The sequence below is a fragment of the Ammospiza nelsoni genome, chromosome 3 (assembly GCF_027579445.1).
Source record: "Ammospiza nelsoni isolate bAmmNel1 chromosome 3, bAmmNel1.pri, whole genome shotgun sequence".
In the NCBI taxonomy this organism is placed as follows: domain Eukaryota; kingdom Metazoa; phylum Chordata; class Aves; order Passeriformes; family Passerellidae; genus Ammospiza; species Ammospiza nelsoni.
This window is the reverse complement of record NC_080635.1, coordinates 113459667-113479695: the sequence shown is the minus strand read 5'-3', so window position 1 is coordinate 113479695 and position 20029 is coordinate 113459667. Positions and strand designations below refer to the sequence as shown.

Sequence of the window (20029 nt, the reverse complement as noted above, 5' to 3'; positions counted from 1 at the left end):
CTGTGGACTTCCCCAGTTTCCTTCTCACTCCTGTAAGGCAGCCAGGGGATGAGATGAGATTTTGTGCTCTGTGCTGAGCTCCTTCAGGCAAACTCAGGCTCTGGAGTGTTGTCAGAACTGCTGATGAGTTTGGGCTCCAGCAGAGGTGTCAGGAGTGAACAGAGGAGTCAGGGAGTGGCATTTGCTGGCACAGGGACACGAGGACAGCACGGGGCAGTGGCATCCTGCACAAAGCTGCCCAAGTTCTGGAGTGGAAGCAGCATGTGGATTTTGACTGGGTTACTCCAGTCAGAATCTGGCTGCTAAATCTGATTCCTGCTCTCAGGAAAGGTGTGATGGGCTGTGGTTCAGCACAGAGCACACGAGGTGCTCTCAGGGTCCCTTGTGGCCATGAGCTCTGCTCCTCTGAGAAGAGATCCCAGCTGCAGCTCCAGTGACACATGGCCAGTCCCAGCCTGTGGACTTCCCCAGTTTCCTTCTCACTCCTGTAAGGCAGCCAGGGGATGAGATGAGATTTTGTGCTCTGTGCTGAGCTCCTTCAGGCAAACTCAGGCTCTGGAGTGTTGTCAGAACTGCTGATGAGTTTGGGCTCCAGCAGAGGTGTCAGGAGTGAACGGAGGAGTCAGGGAGTGGCATTTGCTGGCACAGGGACACGAGGACAGCACGGGGCAGTGGCATCCTGCACAAAGCTGCTCTGTCAGCCCAATCCAGCACATGGATTGTGACTGGGAGCCACCAGAGTTCCTCCAGTCGGAATCTGGCTGCTAAATCTGATTCCTGCTCTCAGGAGAGCTTGGATGAGCTGTGATGGGCTGTGGTTCAGCACAGAGCACACGAGGTGCTCTCAGGGTCCCTTGTGGCCATGAGCTCTGCTCCTCTGAGAAGAGATCCCAGTTGCAGCTCCAAGGACAGACTGACAGACACATGGCCAGTCCCAGCCCCTGTTGTGACTCCCTGTCAGAGGGTTTCTCCAGGAGCTCTGTGTCCTTGGGAGCCGTGCTTGGAGCATCTGCTCTGGATATTCTTGGGGCTGAGCTGCTTCCAGCAGGCTTAGCAAGTGTGCCTGTGATTTCCTGCAGGAAATCCAACCATGCAGGGTGGTGTTCAGCTTGTGGGACTGTGACTATCAAACCATCATGGCATTCCTAAGTTGCCTTTTTTCATTACTTTTTAAAAAACCTGGTAGCTGTCTCCCCACCCCCAACCCCATATCTGTGCTTCTATGGAGTTTTTTTTCTCCCTGCCTTGTTCAAGCGAAAGAGTAAATCCTTTTTGATTTATTCCAGAGCAGCCCTCGAGCTCAGCTCCTGTGAGAGCCTGCTGACTTGGAGTTCAAAAGATCTCACAGCTTTGAGGCCAGGCTGTGGTCTTCCATCTTGCCTCAGAGTTAAACTGAAAGAGAAAATTCCTTTTCTTCTTAAAAAGAAAAATCACCATGCTGTGTAAGGGAATCAGGCTTACCTGGAGCAGCAGAGAATGCCAACATGCAGAATTCCAGGTTAAAAATCTGGTTGTTTAGCAAGGCTTTATTTTCAAGCACTGAGCACGTTGTTTAGGACGTGTTTTGTGGAGATAAATACTCCTTTAAAAACAGAGCTGCTGCCTGGCTGGGAGCCAGCCTGTGATCCTACATTAAAGCATTTTTTGGGTGTTTAAACCACTGCATTACCACGGTGGCTGGAAATGGAAGTTCTTATCCCTGGCTTCCTGCAGATCTGCAGGGTTAGATGACATTTTAGGAAGAAATTCTTTACTCTAAGAGTGGTGGTGAGGTGAATAGGATTCCCAGAGCAGCTGTGGCTGCCCCTGGATCCCTGGAAGTGTCCAAGGCCAGGCTGGGCAGGGTTTGGAGCAGCCTGGGACAGTGGAAGGTGTCCCTACCCATGGCAGGGGGATATTGGGATGCTCTTTAAAGTCCTTTCCAGCCCAAATCATTCCATGATTCAATGAGGTGCAGACATATCTGGCATATATATATATATGTGTGTGTTTATATGATTTATATACATATATAGAACAAAACAAACCTATAAGAACTATTTATATCCTATTCCACTTCCACTGCTCCCTGCTTAGTCCAGATTTATGCAGTTGTGGCTGCAGCTGTGAGCTTGCAAGGGCAGAGATAATGGATGGAGGACTTTTAATAACTGTAGGGACCCTCCTTTTAAAATCCAGCTGCTCTGAGCAAGGTGACCTTGGCTCTGACTTGGAAATCCAGCCCTGCAGGGGAAGGAGATGCTGATCTATGGAGCAAAATCTTGGCCAGACAGAAGGGAAAGCACAGGTTGGGCTGGTGGAGTTTTCAGCACTCTTGAAGTTGTCAGGCTGTTAAAACTATGGGTGCTCTCCCAAATTTGAATTTACACCTGGCAGTAGTGTATCTCTGTTTTTCAAAAAGCTCCAGTCGTGAAGTGGAGAGAGAAGCAGCTTTTTCACAGCAGCACAAAGGACTGGCAGCATAAGGGACAGCTCAGGTAGCCCTCAGAGGTGTGAGGGAAATCTCACATTGTGTTTTCTCAGAGAACTCCTCCAGAAATCCTTTCTTTCAAAGTTTTTGGGCCTGTGGAGAGTGTGCATGGAAGCACCTTGGTGTTTTATCCCCCTTTTCAGGAAAAAATGTTGAAAGTTGAAAAAAAAATGTTGAAAGAAACCTGAAACTGTAGTGATTCTCTGGGATGTGTGGGTACAGTAAAGGCACAGAGCTCAGGTGACAGTAAAGGACAGGGAACAGAGTGGCTCTTCTGTGTTCTGTCCCATAGAAACAGAAAACCCACATCCTGACCTTCTCCCATGTTCTGAGCCAGCAGTAAAATAGGAATATTTTGTTTTTTTTCCCCCCAAATCTAATTTGAAACATGATGACTGGACCATTCTTAAGCAGCTTCCAACTTAACAATAAAGAAACTTCACGGAGTGCTTGGCAGGAGTCTCTGTACATAATTTAGATCATAATCAGATGCATTAACACATTTTATATGGATCTCATGGGGGCCAGGAGGACGAGGTGTGCTGGGTAATTTCTTCCCAGATTCCTTTACCTGATTGTTTATTACTCTTGGGGACTTCATTTGTGGTCCAAATGTCACCAGCAGAATCCTGCTGCTTCATGTGCCTGCATTCAAATTCCTTAATTGCTGTGTTCTCCTCAGTCTTTCCATCCAAAGGGAGGATGGGAAACAAAAGCAAGGACCCAAAATCTGCAAACTGCTCTGCCTGGAGCTCCATGGGAGGGAAGGTGCTGGGAGTGCTCCTTGTTTCCCACTGAGTACAATCAGAGTCTGCTGCTGGGGAGCTGCATGGGGGAAACACTTCCTCTCCCTCCCTTTCCCTTTGAGATGTTCAACAGCAGCAGCTTTAATTTTATAAATCTCCTGAAAGCTTTTCCACGCTCAGAAAAGAGAAACGGTCGCACATCTCTCGCTTTGCTTGATTGTTTTGCCATGAAACCTCCTTGTGAGATGTCTCCTTTGACAGAAAGATCTGCTGCTGCTTTGAAAAGTGATATTTTGGATGTCTTTCTGCTCTGCTGGTTTGTGTTGTCCCCACAAAAGGCAGGCAGGGAAGTTCCCTGTCACTTCAACATCTCTTTTATACATGCTGGAGTAAAAACCCTCCCCAGGTTGGTGGCATTTATTTGTTACTGAATGCCATGGAGTGGTGTAAAAGTGGGATTTTTTAAATGGAGGTTTTGCTCCCAGATGGGAGCACAGCTCAGGTTTGGGACGTGGGGGGCTGCTCTGTTCACTCACTGTTCAGAGGTGGCCTCAGGCAGCTGCCATTGATCCACAAGTTGGCACAACCAGGAGTGAAACCTCCAAGGCAGGTCAGACCTGGCCTGGGTGTTTGGGCAGGGGAGAAAGCTCAAGAGTATGAAAATGACTGACTTACACCCTGGATTTGGGCCAGAGAACAGGCCCAAAACAGGACCACAGCAGCCCATAACAAAAACACAGAGCTCCTTCTTCCCCTTTTATCTGTGCCTGATAATGGTACTGAAAACCACCCCAGGCCAGAGGAGAAGCATGGATTTGTTTGCGTCTTTTTTATCTTTTCTCTTCAGTAATTGTTTATCAACATCAGGTGATGATGCAACAGCATCCCAGATTAGCTGAGCTCATAAAGTGGCTTTTACCCCAGAGCACAATGATGATGATGGAGAAGTGAATATCCTTAAAAATCAGAGTTGATGGGGTTGCTGAATTTCCATTTTGTGTTCTGAGTGAATCCCCGTGTCTCACCCTGTGCCTCCAGTGCCTTGTGCTGCTGAAATGTCCACAGGGAGAGGGTGAAGAGCTGAGAGTTTGGGGCCTCTCCCACAAACTCCTGCCTTTCCCTGGGTTTTCCAGCTAAGTGCTGAGGAATGGTGTTACTTGCAGGATATTCCCCCTCAAGATATAAAAGTTAAGGTTGTTTTACTCTCCTGAACAAACCCTTTAACCTCCTTCTCATGATTCTAAATTGGCAGGAGAGCCTCAGAGCAGCTCGATGCAGGCTCTGAAGGGTTTGTGTGAGCAGGGCAGGCAGGAGTGCATGAGAGGGAGAAAATATCCCCAGTCCCTTTGTGTTTATAGCCATGTCACAGGCATTTCCTTGCTCCCAGTTGGGATTGATGAATTCTCCTTAGGTCAGTGGCCCACACAGTTTTGACAAGCTCAATGGCTTCTGGGTCCAGCCAGCAGAACTGCTGCTGAGCAGGAGAAATGAGGAATTCAGGTTGTTTTTAACATGGGAATTCACTCTGCTCCTTTAAACTGGCAGAGGGCAGAGTTAGGTTGGTTTTTTAGGAAGAAATTCCTTACTCAGAGGGTGGTGAGGCCCTGGCACAGGGTGCCCAGAGAAGCTGTGGCTGCCCCTGGATCCCTGGAAGTGTCCAAAGCCAGGTTGGATGGGGCTTGGAGCAACCTGGCATAGAGCAAGGTGTCCCTGCCCATGGCAGGATGATAAAAATCATCACTGGATGATTTTTAAGGTCCCTTCCAACCCAAACCTTTCTGTAATTCTGTGATTCTGTATGGTACTTTAAGCTGACAGAGGGCAGAGTTAGGTTGGATTTTAGGAAGAAATTCCTTACTCAGAGGGTGGTGAGGCCCTGGCACAGGGTGCCCAGAGAAGCTGTGGCTGTTCCTGGATCCCTGTCCAAGGCCAAGCTGGATGGGGCTTGGAGCAACCTGGGATAGTGGAAGGTGTCCCTGCCCATGGCAGGATGATAAAAATCATCACTGGATGATTTTTAAGGTCCCTTCCAACCCAAACCTTTCTGTAATTCTGTGATTCTGTATGGGGAAAACTCTTTAAATATCACAAGGAAGGGAATAGACATAAATAAGGCACAGTGGGAAAGATGAAACAACTCTTCTGGTGGCTGGGAATGGGGATAAAGTGCATTTTTGTGTATCAGGCAGGAGGATGCTGCCTGTTGTCAACGTGTGTGGTTGCCCTCCTCTGGTTGGAAACAGAACAACCTCCCGAGACTGGAGACTTTTTGGGGGCAGGACTGTTGTGTTTCTTCAGAGGGACTTTGAAAAGAGTCAGGATCATTGCAGATGCTGGGAATTGGTCAGTGCAAGGTCTCACCCTTCATCTGCAAAGCCACCCTGGGCAAGGGACGACTTCTGAGCTGCTGGATGGGCACAAATTGTGCAGAGCCAAGGGAGGCACCAAAGCCAGAACACATCACCAAACATGGACAGACTCTGCATGGGTGGGTGCAGGGCTTGGAGAGGCTGCAGAACACAGCTTGCTGCAAGATGTGGCTCTGAGGAATGTGTCACCAGGGCCCGGTGACCCCACAGCCCTGTCACACCTCAGAGCAGGCACTGACCCCTGCCTGTCTCCCTGCTTGGCGCAGCTGGCTTGAGTTCTGCATCAGGCTGAGAATTATGTGACAGATTTCATTAGCAAATCATTTGCTGACCTTCAGTTTTATGAAAATAGTCTGAAAGTGAGTTTATCAGCAGTTAGCTGTTCCAGCAGAGAGGCAGAGGCTTAGAGGATTTAAGGGAGCTGCATCCAGCACTGGTGATTTCCACTCGGGTGTGTTAGACCGTGTCCTTGAAGGCTGCTGATGCTAAGCCAGGTAATCCTGGTCAGCAAAAAAACTGACTTGTGCTTTTTGGGATTTTTTTTAATATCTGGATCAGGACCAGCGAAGTCAGGGAGACACCTGTGTGCCTTGCTAGAGTGTCTTAAGGGTGAAACCTTTGCTTTGCATTTGGAGCCATTCCAAAATGTGAATCCTAGGAAGTATAGATTTTGTCTTCTATGGATTTTGGCAAGGCAGTTGTTGGAGCAGCTGAAAGGGAAATGAACCTGAGAGGAGCTTTTAACTTTGGTGAAACTCAATAGTTACTTTTCAGTAACAGGGAGGCATTAAAAAAAAAGCCAAACCTGATGACATCTGCAATTCAGGCAGCATCTAATCCTTGCGGTTTTTTTCTCCCACTACAGCAACCAGACAGGATCCAGGGTGGGATGTGCGCATCTTGTGTATCTCCCTGTATGCTGGATACACAGAAGGATCTGGGGAAATGATTGTGCAGTGCTTGAGCAGAGAGCTGATCCTTAAAGGCCGTCCCTTAAATGTCTTTTAATGCCAGCCCAACCCATTTAATCTCACAGTGTTGCTCTCATGAATGTTTTATCACCTCCTACAAGTATTAAGTCCTACAATGCCACTAAAACACGTTGAATTTTAGTGTGAAAGGGGTGAAAATGTCTTAACTGAAGAGATGTATTCCTGTGTCCCGAGGTAAATGGTGGGGAGAGGGAAGCACAGTGTGCAGGGAGGCTCCTCTGCCACCAGCTCATATATCCAGTGAACATCCAGTGAAAAACTTACTAAGAGTTATTTTTATTACCCATTACAGCTTTATCTAGTTCAGATATCTCCAGGAAAGGCTTCCACCTTCTCTCTGGCATTTCTGTGGATTGTAGAACAAACAAGTTTGGAAGGGATCTTTGGAAGTCTCTGATTCAATGTCCTGCTTATGGCAGAGGTAGATGGGATTGCTCAAGGCTTTGTCCTGTTCAGGTTTGACTGTGCTGGGCTGGAGCTCCCCAGGCTCCTGTTCCAGTCATTGGTTTTCCTACTGAATATCCACACAGGAGGATACTCAACAACCTGAATATCCACACAGGAGGATACTCAGCAACCTGAATATCCACACAGGAGAATACTCAGCAACCTGAATATCCACACAGGAGGATACTCAGCAACCTGAATATCCACACAGGAGAATACTCAGCAACCTGAATATCCACACAGGAGAATACTCAGCAACCTGAATATCCACACAGGAGGATACTCAGCAACCTGAATATCCACACAGGAGAATACTCAGCAACCTGAATATCCACACAGGAGGATACTCAGAAGCCTTGCTGCTGTCAGGGTGACCAGCATCTGCCCAGGATGGTTTCAGAAGACAAATCCATGAGGTTCAGTTTGCCCACAGCACATCTTTTTGCCCTTCATGGGAATGGATTCCAGGAGGATCTGCTCCATCCATCCCTGCCCACAGCCTTCAGCTGGCAGCAAGGCGTTGCTGTCCTCTTTATTCCAGGTACAAACCCTCTGCGGGGTGAGTTTGTGCTGTCAAAGTTAATTCTCAGAAAATGACTGCAGGTAACCTTGGCTTCCTCTTGACTGGGCTGCTCATGAGCTTTCATTGCCTTCTCTAATAAAACCTTCACAATTGCTTAGGGACACTTAAAAGTTGTTAATGTTTAAATAAAGGGATTAATTTCAGGCCTCCTGCTGCTGAACTTGTACGTTGGAATTTTGAGGACGTGCCTTTTCCCCGCGAGGTGGGAACAAAGCCTTTGATCAGCTAAATGGGCTGGAGCTCGTGGTGAGGAGCCACTGAACTCGTCAGCATCCATCTGCACTTGCCAGGCAATGGAAACTATTAAAATGGCTCCAGAAAGAGTAAATACACAAGGATTTTAGGGCATGGAAATAGGCAGGTGCCTCAGGAACTCCTGCCCTTTAAACCTGTTCCTGCTGTTGATTTTATTGATGATTGAATTGGTATTTGAACATTTCCATGCCTTTGTTTCCCCACCTAGAAATGACTTCCTTTTGGGTTATTGAGCTTGGCTGACACATATAAAAATTGTCAAGGTAGGGTGCCAAGCGCACACAAACTATTTTAATTTTAGTGTCTTTTGAAATCTTGGACTTTTTGTTCTCCCTTTTATCTGTCTTCTTTCTTTTTAATCACACCAAATGGAAATAAATTCACTCACAGCTGGTGCTGGAGAAGAATCATTAAGCCCATCCAGCTGGCTGTCTCGGGGCCAGAGTGGGATTGTTCCCTGTGCTGCATTTCCAAAGTATTTCATCTCCTTTAGCCCTGTGTTTGTGGAGTGATGAGCTCCCTTCACTTGTGTCTGCTCCCGTCATCGATCCGAGTGGGAAGGGCTATTTTTGGGGGCTGTAAGCAAATGGACATCAGGCACTATGGAAAGGGGACTGGGTTATTTTTGGAAACCCATCAGCAGCCGTGCTGGCAGGTCCTGCTGTGGGATTTGTCTTCCTCAGCTGGGCTGTCTCAGGTTGTGGTGTCGTTTCCCAAGGTTGTGAACCTCATTCCTTGGATGTGAACCTCATTCCTTGGATGTGATCTGGGCTCTGAATGTGGAATTAGCAGCTGCTGGAGATGGTGTTGATGGCATCAGTTCCTGGGATTTAATTCCCCCCAGGCCAGGTTGGATGGGGCCCTAAGCAACCTGATCTGGTGAGTGGCATCCCTGCTGGAATGATGAGCCTTAAGGGCTTTTCCAGCCCAAACCACTCTGGGATTCCGGGATTCCAAGCCAGCCTGGATGGGAGGGATGCAGGGTGGTGGTGGAGCCGCAGATTTTGGGGCAGAAGATGAGGTTGGCTTAGGGGAAATGGAGTGGAGCCAAGCCATGGAGATGATCTCATAGTCAGAGCCCTCGATGGACGTGCAGATTTGGCATCTGCTGGTGGCCACCGGGCAGGTTTTGGGGTGCTCTTGGGAGTTTGGGATTGTTCTGCTTCAGTGGATTGCAGAAGAGTGATGTTTCCTTGGTTTTGCTAAGTCCTTTTCATAATTTTTTCATGTTTAGGACATGGTTCAGGGTGGGCTTGGCAGCGCTGGGTTGTGATTTGGACTCGGTGATCTCAGAGGGCTTTTCCAACCTTGATGGTTCTGTGATTCCATGATTCCATCAGCATTTTGGGACAGCAGAAGGTGAGGTTGGCTTATGGGCAACGTGGGAAATGCACCTGGAGTGGAGCCAAGCCATGGAGATGATCTCATAGTCAGAACCCTTGATGGATGTGCAGACTTGGCATCTGCTGGTGGCCAAGGGCAGGTTTTGGGGTGCTCTGTGAGTTTGGGATTGTTCTGCTTCAGTGGATTGTGTGATGTTCATCAGAACATCATCAGAAGGGTGATGCTTCCTTGGTTTTGCTAAGTCCTTTTCATAAAGAATTTTGCCATGTTTAGGACGTGGTTCAAGGTGGGCTTGGCAGCGCCGGGTTGTGAGTTGGACTCAGTGATCTCAGAGGGCTTTTCCAACCTTGATGATTCTGTGATTCCACGATTCCATCAGCATTTTGGGACAGCTGTGGCACAGTTTATGTGTGGAGCTGATGCTGCTTGGAGCCTCTGGGCTCTCCAGCCCCTCAGCTGTGAATGTGCAGGTTGGAATCTGGGGGCAGTGGCCAAATCAACACCATCACTGTGGGCAGCTCGGAGAGCCCGGGCTGAAAACCTCCTGTGGGGGATTTAGTGCACATTATCTTCTCTCTCTGCCTCAGCAAAGCCCCAAATCTAATTTCAAAGGTCAGAACATGCTCTCACCTGGGTGTTCCCAGCCTTTTATAGAGTGCTTGAAGGCCATTTCCTAAAATTAGCTGCTGCAGGGGAAAGCTGATACTGGCTCTGTATCAGACCCTTTCCAAAGCTCTGGATAATCATTTACCTGATTACTCCTATTGAAACTCATGGGTAAAAGGTAGAAAATGGAAGAAAACCAGAACCTGGTGCTGCTCCTAACAGAGAAATAAAACCATGTGGGTTTTGGGGCAGAATTCCTCTTCTTGGTTGTTGTTTTTGGAGGTGTTTTTTTGTTTTCCCGAAGCTTTCCCAGGCTTAGATTTCAGACTTATTTTTGTTTTCCTCGAACTTCCTGGTGATCCAAACATGCTGGGGAGCTCTGGGAAGGGGAACATGTGACTCTGAAGGAGGCTGAAATGGTAAAGCACACTCAGATCTGCTAAGCAACAGCATTGACACGTTTAAATAAATCTGCTGTTGACTAATATAGAGTGACATATTGAGAGCAATTAAAAAAAAAAAAAAAAGGGAAACTAGGCACAAATTTGGGAAATGAGTGGAATGGGAACAGAACAAAGATGTTAGAGAGGACGCTGGATAAAAGAGAGGGAGGGCTGCTCCGCAAAAGGAGCGTTCTGGAGAAACCAGGGTGTCCATCAGGAAGGGGGAGACAATAGCAGAAGTGCAGATTGGTGCTGGAATTATCCCTTGGCAGTAGGATCCTTGTATTTCTGCCTCCCTGCCAGCTCTGCTGGCTGCCAGGATTGAGAAGATTTGTGCTGCCTGGTGCAGAGAGGAGCATGTGGTGGGATGTCAGGCAGCTTGGAGAAGGTAAGGTGGCACTTCTCGTTCCCGTGGTGGCTTTGGGACTGTTGTTCCTTTGGATCTGCTGTGATTTGGGTGTGAGTCCTGTCATTCCCATCCCTGTGGATGTGTGTGATGCTGGAGAAGGGAGCAGGGACTAAATTAGGAGGTGTTGGGTTTGGAGCTGGTGAAAGGAAATCCCTTAAAATCACAGAATGGTGAAGGAACCTCAAAGCTCATCCCATTCCACTCCCTTGCCATGGGCAGGGACACTTCCCACTATCCCAGGCTGCTCCAAGCCCTGTCCAACCTGGCCTGGGACACTTCCAGGGATCCAGGGGCAGCCACAGCTGCTCTGGGCAACTTGCAGAGCTCATCTGTGGAAGCTGCTGCTGCAGGAAGCTGTGAAACTGAGGGCTTGGTGTGTTTTCCCTTTTCCCTTTTCCCTTTCCCTTTTCTCTTTCCCTTTTTTTTTTTTTTTTTTTTACAGTTCAGACTCTCTACTATTGAGAATGTCTGTGATTGATTGCTTCAAAAATAAAAAGGTATTTTGGTGGACAGCTGTTATTCTTCAAGGGCTCCTACAACTCCTGTTTGTTAATGGTTTGGAGGAAATTGTCCTGAATAAACTGTTCTATGCCTGATTTATGGTTGTTTTACACCAAAGAGGCTGCAAATGAGGACTGAGGGGCTGAAGTGAACGGATCATTGGCTTGATCTAATACTGTTTTATTCCAATATAACACAGCCATCCTGGTGCTTCCTTAATATTTTTTTTGGATTCTCTACAGAGGCCAAATTGAGCTGTGAATTTTGTGCCCATCTCAATGATTTTGTTCCAGGCTGGTGCCTTCGTGTCCATCCTTGTGGCGCGTTCACAGTGGAGCTGTGTTTGCCAGCAGCTTTCCCAGCTCTGGGAATGGCTCCCCTTTCCCTGGCTGCCCATCAGGTGTTGCCTGGTCTGGCAATGGAAAACTCACACACTGCCCAGCCTGGGATGGTGTGAACTGAAAGGGAGAGAGCTCTGCTGTCCCTCAGGGACATTTTGTGCAATCAGAGCCATTCGTGGCTCCAGCACTGAGATGAGGGTGAGATGGCACAGCTTGAGATGCTGGGGTTGGCTCTCCTGTCCAAAATAACTGCTGGGAATGGCCAGGAGAGGCGTTTGTGGACTGCTCATCCATTAGCACCTCTCACCATCTATTTTCCTGAAGTGAGCTGGAGCCAGTTCCGTGAGTTGGAGCCAGTCTGATCTTTGGGATGATGGCTGGGAGGCAGCAGCTTGTGTTGGAAGCAGTTCCTTTATCTGCATGAGCCTTGTGCTGGCACTGTGGCCCACTTTTCGAGCTGCTCTGAGGACATTTGGCCCCTCTTCCCTCCCAAAATAGCTGCTGTGTGTCGGAGATTCCTGCCTGGAGGATTTGGGAGCCAAAGGGAGCTCCAGCCTTCCCAAATGTGCCCTCTCTGCTGACATTTGGGTTCCCCCCACCCTGTGCCATGGGCAGGCAGGAGGGGCTGCATGGTGAGGGTTATTTGGGTGCTGTCTGGAGTGCAGGGTTATCCACAATATCCGTGGTTCCTCTGGGAATTTCCCCTCCTGGCCATGGAATCACATTTGTGATGTGAACTATTCAAAGCCCTGTCCTGAAAATGCTGCTGCCAGTGCAGGGGAGCTGTTAAACCACAAACTCTGCAAAAACTTGGCTGCTTTGAGGTGCTCAGTGACAGCAGCAGCCTCGGCACTCGTGGCTGAAGCATTTGGGCTCGCTGTGATTGCAGCAGACAGATTGTCTCAAAGCCACAAGGTATTAATTGGCTTTCATGTTCAATACCAGTTAATAAAAATTTCCTTAAAAAGACACGTTGCTGAGCTTGAGATGCTCTTTAATGTTGTCAGAGGGTTCTAATAAAACAGGGCTTTGGCATCTGCTCTTACCTGTTAGTCTTCCAATGACTGTTGAATCCATCAGCTGTTTGCACTCAGATTTGAGGGATGGAGCTCACCAAAGCAGTAACTCTGTAGAAATGTTCTGGAAATAAGGAACTGAAACTCTTTATGGGGTACTGGAGAGCCCCATGGAAAACTGAAGGCATCCAACATTAAGAATTCAGCTCCATTTGTGCTGCTGTTCCCAGAACTCACGGGGGCACATTGACACCACAGATATTTTTCTCAAAATCCCACGCTGAGCATTGCAGGGCCATTACAAGCACTTGACTAAATAATCATTCCAGCTCTTTCTCCAACTAGGAGGACACCATTACATTCAGGAGAGCATCTGGGAAGTGCATTTGGACCAGGCTTTAAGCTTGACAAGTTTTGGGTTTCAAAGGCATTTTAAAAGTGCTCCCCCAGCTCACACAAGGAGCCATGCTTTGGTGCCTTGGCCTGGAAGGCAGCGTGGCAGCTAAAAAATCTATTAGTGAATTTCAATTTACTCAGGATAAATCCTTCCCTGAGGATTGCTCTTGTTCTCTGGAATTACAGGGTTTGTCATGATAACAATTTTCTCCCTAATTTGTCCCTTTTGCACTTCCTTGGTGCGAGCAGGGAAAGCAGCAGCAAAACTCCAGCAGGAGAGAGGTCGAGGGTTCTTTTGGACCAGGAGATGTGTGGAGGGTGCAGAAGGGACAGTGAGGCAGCAGAGCTGTGGGAGAGGGAGGACAGGAGAGACCCAAATGGGTGGAAGTGGGATTTGGACAGCAGGGAAAGGCTGGTGAGAGAGGGGGGCAAAGAAAACCATCTCAGCAGCTGCATTTTGTGCGGCCAGTCCTGTATCCTGCAGCTGTTCATTAGAAATTCTGTTTATGCCACAGGGAGTTTTGGAGTCTCTGAAGCTGACACAGTTTTAATAGACAAAGACATTTTGAGTGCAGCACATCTGCTCGGGGATGCTGAGGAAGAGGCTCCATGCAGTAGTGCCATTGGTTGAAGCATTTCATCGTGCTTTTATTTTTTTTTTTAGACCTCTCTTTTATCCTAAAAAGTAAATTTTGAGGTCAAAAGAAGTGCTGTGTTTGCTCATTAAGTTTGCAGCCCTCAAACTGAGAGTCCTGCTGTATTTTTCCTAATATCCCAGCCCTGGGAGCCAGCAGAATCGCCTCTGACTTGGGAGGATCCTAAAGCACTTCCCAGAAGTGACCATCACAGAGGTGTGCAGCACAGGCCTGGGTGCTGCTCCAGAGCAGAAACCTCCTTTGGTCGATGCTGCATTATTAAATGTTTGATGAGTAGGTCTTAAATTGATCAATTTCTTTCCCTGCAGGCTCAATCTAACCCTCAGCTTAACTTCTATAACCCGCAGCTTTCCAAAACCCATCTCATCTCGCTCGGTGCTTGAATCCACCTTGTGCAGGTGAAAAGTTAATTCCTTCCTTCACCTCCAGCTCTGGTCAGGTTCCTTGGATCCCTCCTTGCCTGACCTCTCTCTTAGCCTTCCAATAACCAGAACAGTGTCACTGTGCCCTTCCCAACTGCTGTTATTGCTACATCTGCCCTGCAGCATCTTCTGGATATTTTCTACCTTCCTGTTTTGGTAGGAGCAGTTTCCATGCAGGATGCACATCTGAGTGGGGTTTGCCATCTCCCCTCCTGCCTTGTCCAAGTGTGTTGGGCTTCTCCAGCCAGGAACAGCTTGAGAAGAGGTTTTTTTTGGTTGAGTTTCTTGCTGGTCTCTTGGAAGGGCAGCACTGGGCAGCAGTGACCAGGCAGAGCACAGCGTGTGTGGAACGATCCCTGATCCAGCATCCCAAATCCAAGCGGTGGTGGAGCTTTGTAGGAATTTAATCACCATGGGTTGTGCTGCTCTTATCTCCTATCATCCACTCTGCTGCTGGTTAGTGACTTCTTTAGGGACACACACAAACCTCATGTGCTGTGTTCTGTCTTCTTGGGGTGTTTTGCAGTTTTTGGCCATGTCCACATCTGCAAGTCCTGTGGAGTGGAGTGTCCTGCAGGGACCTTGGTTAGGTTTTATAGAATCCCAGAATGGTTTGAGTGGGAAGGACCTTAAAGCTCATCTTGTTCCACTCCCTGCCATGGACAGGGACACCTTCCACTGTCCCAGGTTCAGCTTTGCTCAGGAGGGAGAAATGGACTGCCTGTGTTGGTCTTCTCCAGCCATGGAAAGCTTGAGAAGAGGGTTTTTTTTTTGTTGTGTTTCTTTGTGATCTCTTGGAAGGGCAGCACTGGGCAGCAGTGACCAGGCAGAGCACAGCGTGTGTGGAACGATCCCTGATCCAGCATCCCAAATCCAAGCGGTGGTGGAGCTTTGTAGGAATTTAATTACCATGAGTTGTGCTGCTCTTATCTCCTATCATCCGCTCTGTTGCTGGTTAATGACTTCTGGGTGTCTTCTTGAGGTGTTTTGAAGTTTTTGGCCATGTCCACATCTGCAAGTCCTGTGGAGTGGAGTGGAGTGTCCTGCAGGGACCTTGGTTAGGTTTTATAGAATCCCAGAATGGTTTGAGTGGGAAGGACCTTAAAGCTCATCTTGTTCCACTCCTGCCATGGACAGGGACACCTTCCACTGTCCCAGGCTGCTCCAAGCCCTGGTTCAGCCTTGCTCAGGAGGGAGAAATGGAGATTTACAGAGATGTTCCAAGGGCTGGAGCCCCTCTGCTCTGGGGCCAGGCTGGGGGAGCTGGGGGTGCTCACCTGGAGAAGAGAAGGATCCAGGGAGAGCTCAGAGCCCCTTCCAGGGCCTAAAGGGGCTCCAGGAGAGCTGGAGAGGGACTGGGGACAAGGGATGGAGGGACAGGACACAGGGAATGGCTCCCAGTGCCAGAGGGCAGGGATGGATGGGATATTGGGAAGGAATTTTTCCCTGGGTTGTGGGGCCCTGGAATAAAATTCCCAGAGAAGCTGTGGCTGCCCCTGGATCCCTGGCAGTGTCCAAGGCCAGGCTGGACAGGGCTTGGAGCACCCTGGGACAGTGGAAGGTGTCCCTGCCATGGCAGGGGCTGGCATGGGATGATCTTTCAGGTCCATTCCCTCCCAAACCATTCTGGGATTTGAATTCCCATCTTGCTTTGCAATAAACTGTGTGGGATAAAACCCCACCTGCTGTATAAATATGGCTGATCCAACACATGAAGTGATTTAATTTTCTTGGTGTGATTGATCAGGCTGCCTGGAACAGAACAGCTCTCATTTAGGTGGTGATGAAGCACCTCCAACAAGTGCAGCAGACCCTGATCTTAACATTGACCCCGTGCAGCTGAGAGAGGAGGGAGGAGCTGGAGCTGGGCAGGGATAACGTGGGAGCAGGTGGAGGAGCTGTTTGAGGGAGGGAAGGGACATTTGGAGCTGGGTAATTTGGCCCTGTGGCACTGATGAATGTCACTGAACCTTGCTCAGATGTGGCAGCCAGGGCTCCCAGGTTTCTCTTGGCTTTCCCTGGATGTGAACTTCCCGCTGTCCCTGGGTTGTGAGGACCCAGTGCTGCCTCCTTGCCCCCTGAGGTGCACAAGAAACCATCTGTGTGATTTCATGTTTGTTAGAGACCTCTCAGTGGAGGTGCTGAGTCTCCAGAACTTTATTCCCTGTGTGCAGGAAAGGGGCAAACTTTCATAAACCCCACACAGATGGATTATTTCCCATAGAGACCCACCCTGCTGAGTGAGGTGCCGTTAAACTCTCTGTGTGTTTCTGTGCTTTTCAGGCAGTATTTCCTTTTCCTTACAACTTCCCCAGGACAATGAAACTTTTTAATTTGTGCTTAATGATGACCTGGAGCTTCTGTCAGAGAGCAGGAGCCTGAACCTGCCACGTGGTTGTTTCTTTCTGTGGGAGCAGCCACGAGGGCGTTTTAGGGGAGGTGAGAGACTTTTGTGGTTTTGCCTTGGGGAAAATAACGTGCCTGAGCAATCTAGGGCTGGAAACCACAAAGAATGCCAAGGATTTGACCTGTCTCACTGAGTCAGTGTTTGGGAAACCAGCCCTCCTTGAGCTGACCTCCTCATGCTGCTTTCATGTGATGGGGAGCGCCCGGCTCTTGGCTGTGGTTTAACCTCAAGAGAGTTCTTGTTCATTAATTACTGCAAGGTAAAAGCAAAGAGAGGCTTTGCTTCCTCCCACACCTAATTTATCCCTTTGAGAAGCGAGTAAAAGCTTGTGCCACTGCATCCTGGAGCATCCTTGGTTTGCTTCCCACGTCCCAAAATATCCTCAGCGCTTTGTAAGCGGGAATGTGGTGAGCACTGCAACATCAGCCATGGTGGTTTTAGGGATTTTCCAGCTTTCTTGGAAAACTCTGCCCTCTGCTCCCTTGCTCTGAGCTTTGGAGAGGAGAGGGGTGAACTTTGTATCCAGGATTTTCTGCCACTCCATCCCACAGGACACAGAAGGATTTGCTCCTATGCTGGATGTTCCTTTGAGCGGAGGAGTGCTTGTGTACAGCCTGGAAGAACAAATAAAACACTGTGACTGCTTTATTACCAGAAAACAACACTAAATAATAAATTTAAGAGCTAAAAGCTCTATATGTAAAGTAGATTTCACAATGCATTATGCAAAAAGCAGAAAGGCAGCGGAGAAGGAATCCACTGAAGAAGGCAGGCTGGGAAGATGGATGATCTTGCAGACAGGACGAGGAGATGTGGAGTGAATCCCAAGCTGGCTCAGCTTCTCAAGTGACCTTGGCCAAGTTGTTTCTCCACACCTCCATTACCTGCTCTCTAAAACCAGGATGTGGTTTTCCTGTCTCCAGGATTTCATCAGAATAAAGGAGTGTTTGTGAAGCGCTGGGCTGAGCTGGGCCGAGGAACAGGGACAGCCTTTGGCAGAGGGCAGAGCTCAGGCACCTGTGAGCACCTGGGGAGAGATTTCTGTGTTTTCTCAACACTGAGCATCTCCTGGAGCACAATCTTGTCCATTACCTGCTCTCTAAAACCAGGATGTGGTTTTCCTGTCTCCAGGATTTCATCAGAATAAATGAGTATTTGTGAAGCACTGGGCTGAGCTGGGCTGAGGAACAGGGACAGCCTTTGGCAGAGGGTAGAGCTCAGGCACCTGTGAGCACCTGGGGAGAGATTTCTGTGTTTTCTCAACATTGGGGGAGAAGTTTCTGTGTTTTCTCAACACTGAGCATCTTCTGGAGCACAACCTTGTCCCAGTGCCCAGATGAGAGCACAGAGCTGAGAGCCAGACTCAGTTCTTCACTCGTCTGCCTTGAAGAGTTTGAGGTCACCTTTGCTTGGTGGAGACAGAGGTGGAGGCCTGGGGGTGCCTGATTTCCCCTGGGGGCTGGAGAGAGGCAGTGTCAGAGCTGGGGGAAGGCTCAGGACTTCTTAACTCCAGGTTTCTCCTCACATTTCTGAATTGCTGCCACCTGGGAGCCTGGACAAAGAGCCATACAATATTTCAGGTGGGAAGGGACCTTGTGATGTCTGTGAACCTGGGCATTGTCTAGTGAGTTTTGCTATCTGTTGGTCTCAAATCCTCCTTCAAATCCTATTTAAATCTCTTTCCCTGAGTCCTCCTAACTCCTGCAGGATGATCATTTTCTCCCTTTGAAACAGCTGAACCCTGTCTGTTGCCACCAGACCTGGTGTGGTGTAAACCAATCCATGATCCAAAGCCCCAGAATTCCTGCTCAGAGCCAGGTGCTGACCTCTTGGCTTTTCCTGCTTTTTCCTTCATCATTTCCTGCAGCTGGGAGGGCAGAGAACATCACTTGTGTGATGTGGTGGCAGGAGGGAGTGTTCTTCTTCCTCCAGAACTTGGGGTGGAAAACTCAAAGTTCCTCAAATGCCACTTCTAAATCCACTTCAGCACTTGTGGTTTCCCACTTTTCCAGGATGAGCACATGGAGGGGCTCTTGGAGCATTTTTCCAGGATCCCTTTACCCCACACATGCCCGTGTGGATGAGGAGCAGGGCTGGGAGCAGGTTTGGCTTTGCATGGAGCTGCAAGCGTGCAGAATGTTCCTTGCTTTGGATAAAACTCCCTGAAGGCAGGGGTGCAGTTTATCCCTGGAATTTCCACATTACAGAACCTTTTACCTGTGCATATAACAGCATTGATCTCAGCCTGGGGGGATTGCTCTGTACCTGTGAGCTCTGGAGATGCTACAAATCCCTCAGGATGATCCCTGAGACTGCTGCATGCGATTTCAGAGTGAATTTTCCATCTGCTCCTTTGATGGATCCGCTCCCAACCAACTGTACCTTAAAGCACACACCTGATGGATTTATTCTCCTTGTTCAACTGCTCCTGTTCCCAAAGTGATTGGGAGATTTGGGATGTAATCCTTCCCTTTGAGAGCATTAGGAGATAGAAAGTTATCATTGCTGAAGACTTGTTTGGAGTTGGTTTTCTTCCACTACAGCCTGTTCTGAAGGGGAGAATGTGCTGTATTTCTGTTTTCTCTCTTTGGTTTCATTCCTAATGCTGATGAAAGAGAGACTTGGCAGTAGAAGGTGTCTCTCCAAGCGCAGATAAAGCATGGGAGCCACTTCCACACTCCCTGAGGTCCTGTTCTGTTTGCCAGGAGGAAGCTGGGTTGGTTTGTTCTCCATGGACAGCAGCAGAACTTTGTGGATAATAACACTGCAGACCCCTCATTTCTTAGAGAGAGGGAGTCAGGATGAGTATGGATGCTCACAGAGAGTTTGGGAACTCTGATTTGGCAAGTGCAGGAGGATCCCTGTGGATTTTCCTCCCCACAGTGCAGTCCTGCTCTGCCTCATGTTGTGCATTGCTCTGCTGAGCTCTGAAGGACCCTAAGTTTAAATTTTCCAGGCTCTGTTCACAAATATGCTGAGAAAGGAGAAGCATTTCCCTAATTTTATAGCAAGATGGATAACAGAGGTGTAAGCAGGGAGGAGTGGGAGTGCTCAAGTCTTTGAACACTTGCAGAGTAATGGCTCCACAAACACTCACAGATCAGACCAGCTGGGTTATTTCTAGAAATGCAGAAAGAGGGAAAACCTCAGGTAATTCCCATAACTCCACTGGCACAGGGTGTGCCTGCTGTGGAGCTGAGGAAAACTGGGATGCCTGGGAATGCAGCCCAGGCTTTGACAATGTGCTCTGAGCAGCTGAGTTTGGTGGGAGAAGGAGCTGCAGTGTGAAAACCTGAGAATTCAGTCAGGCTGGCATTTGGGAAGAGGCTCTGGTAATTATTGATCTTCTGATCCCCTAAGAGATCTTCCTTCCTCTTTCTGTGTGTGTGTAATCAGCTCCATCAGGCAGCAACACTGTGCTATGACATCAACAAGAGTTTTCAGCGTGGAAATTGGTGAGTTTAAAGAGCTAAATATTACTTGGGAGTGAGAGGGATGAGTTGTCTGGAAAGCCCAGCAGCTATCCTGCTCCTCCTCCTCCCAAATTTCTTTTTGGGAACGATGGGAAATCAGCAGCCTTTTCCCTCAAGGCTGATAAACACAGCCCTGAAGTTTCTCTTGATAAA

The 20029-nt window shown here is 48.5% G+C and overlaps 1 protein-coding gene across 10 annotated transcripts in view; it reads left to right on the top strand.

The window, feature by feature from the left end:
• EXTL3 (exostosin like glycosyltransferase 3) overlaps nucleotides 1–20029 on the top strand; it is a 132754-nt gene that overhangs the window by 79859 nt on the left and 32866 nt on the right. Inside the window, exon 1 of one of the 10 annotated variants that reach the window (XM_059468126.1) lies at nucleotides 7366–7565. The exons of 7 other annotated variants lie outside the window; for them this stretch is intronic. The gene's annotated coding sequence lies outside the window, so the exon portion shown is untranslated. Of the gene's footprint in view, nucleotides 1–7365; nucleotides 7566–8655; nucleotides 8742–10204; nucleotides 10644–20029 lie in introns of those variants that run through there. 2 more of the 10 variants (XM_059468125.1, XM_059468124.1) reach the window with 2 other exon arrangements.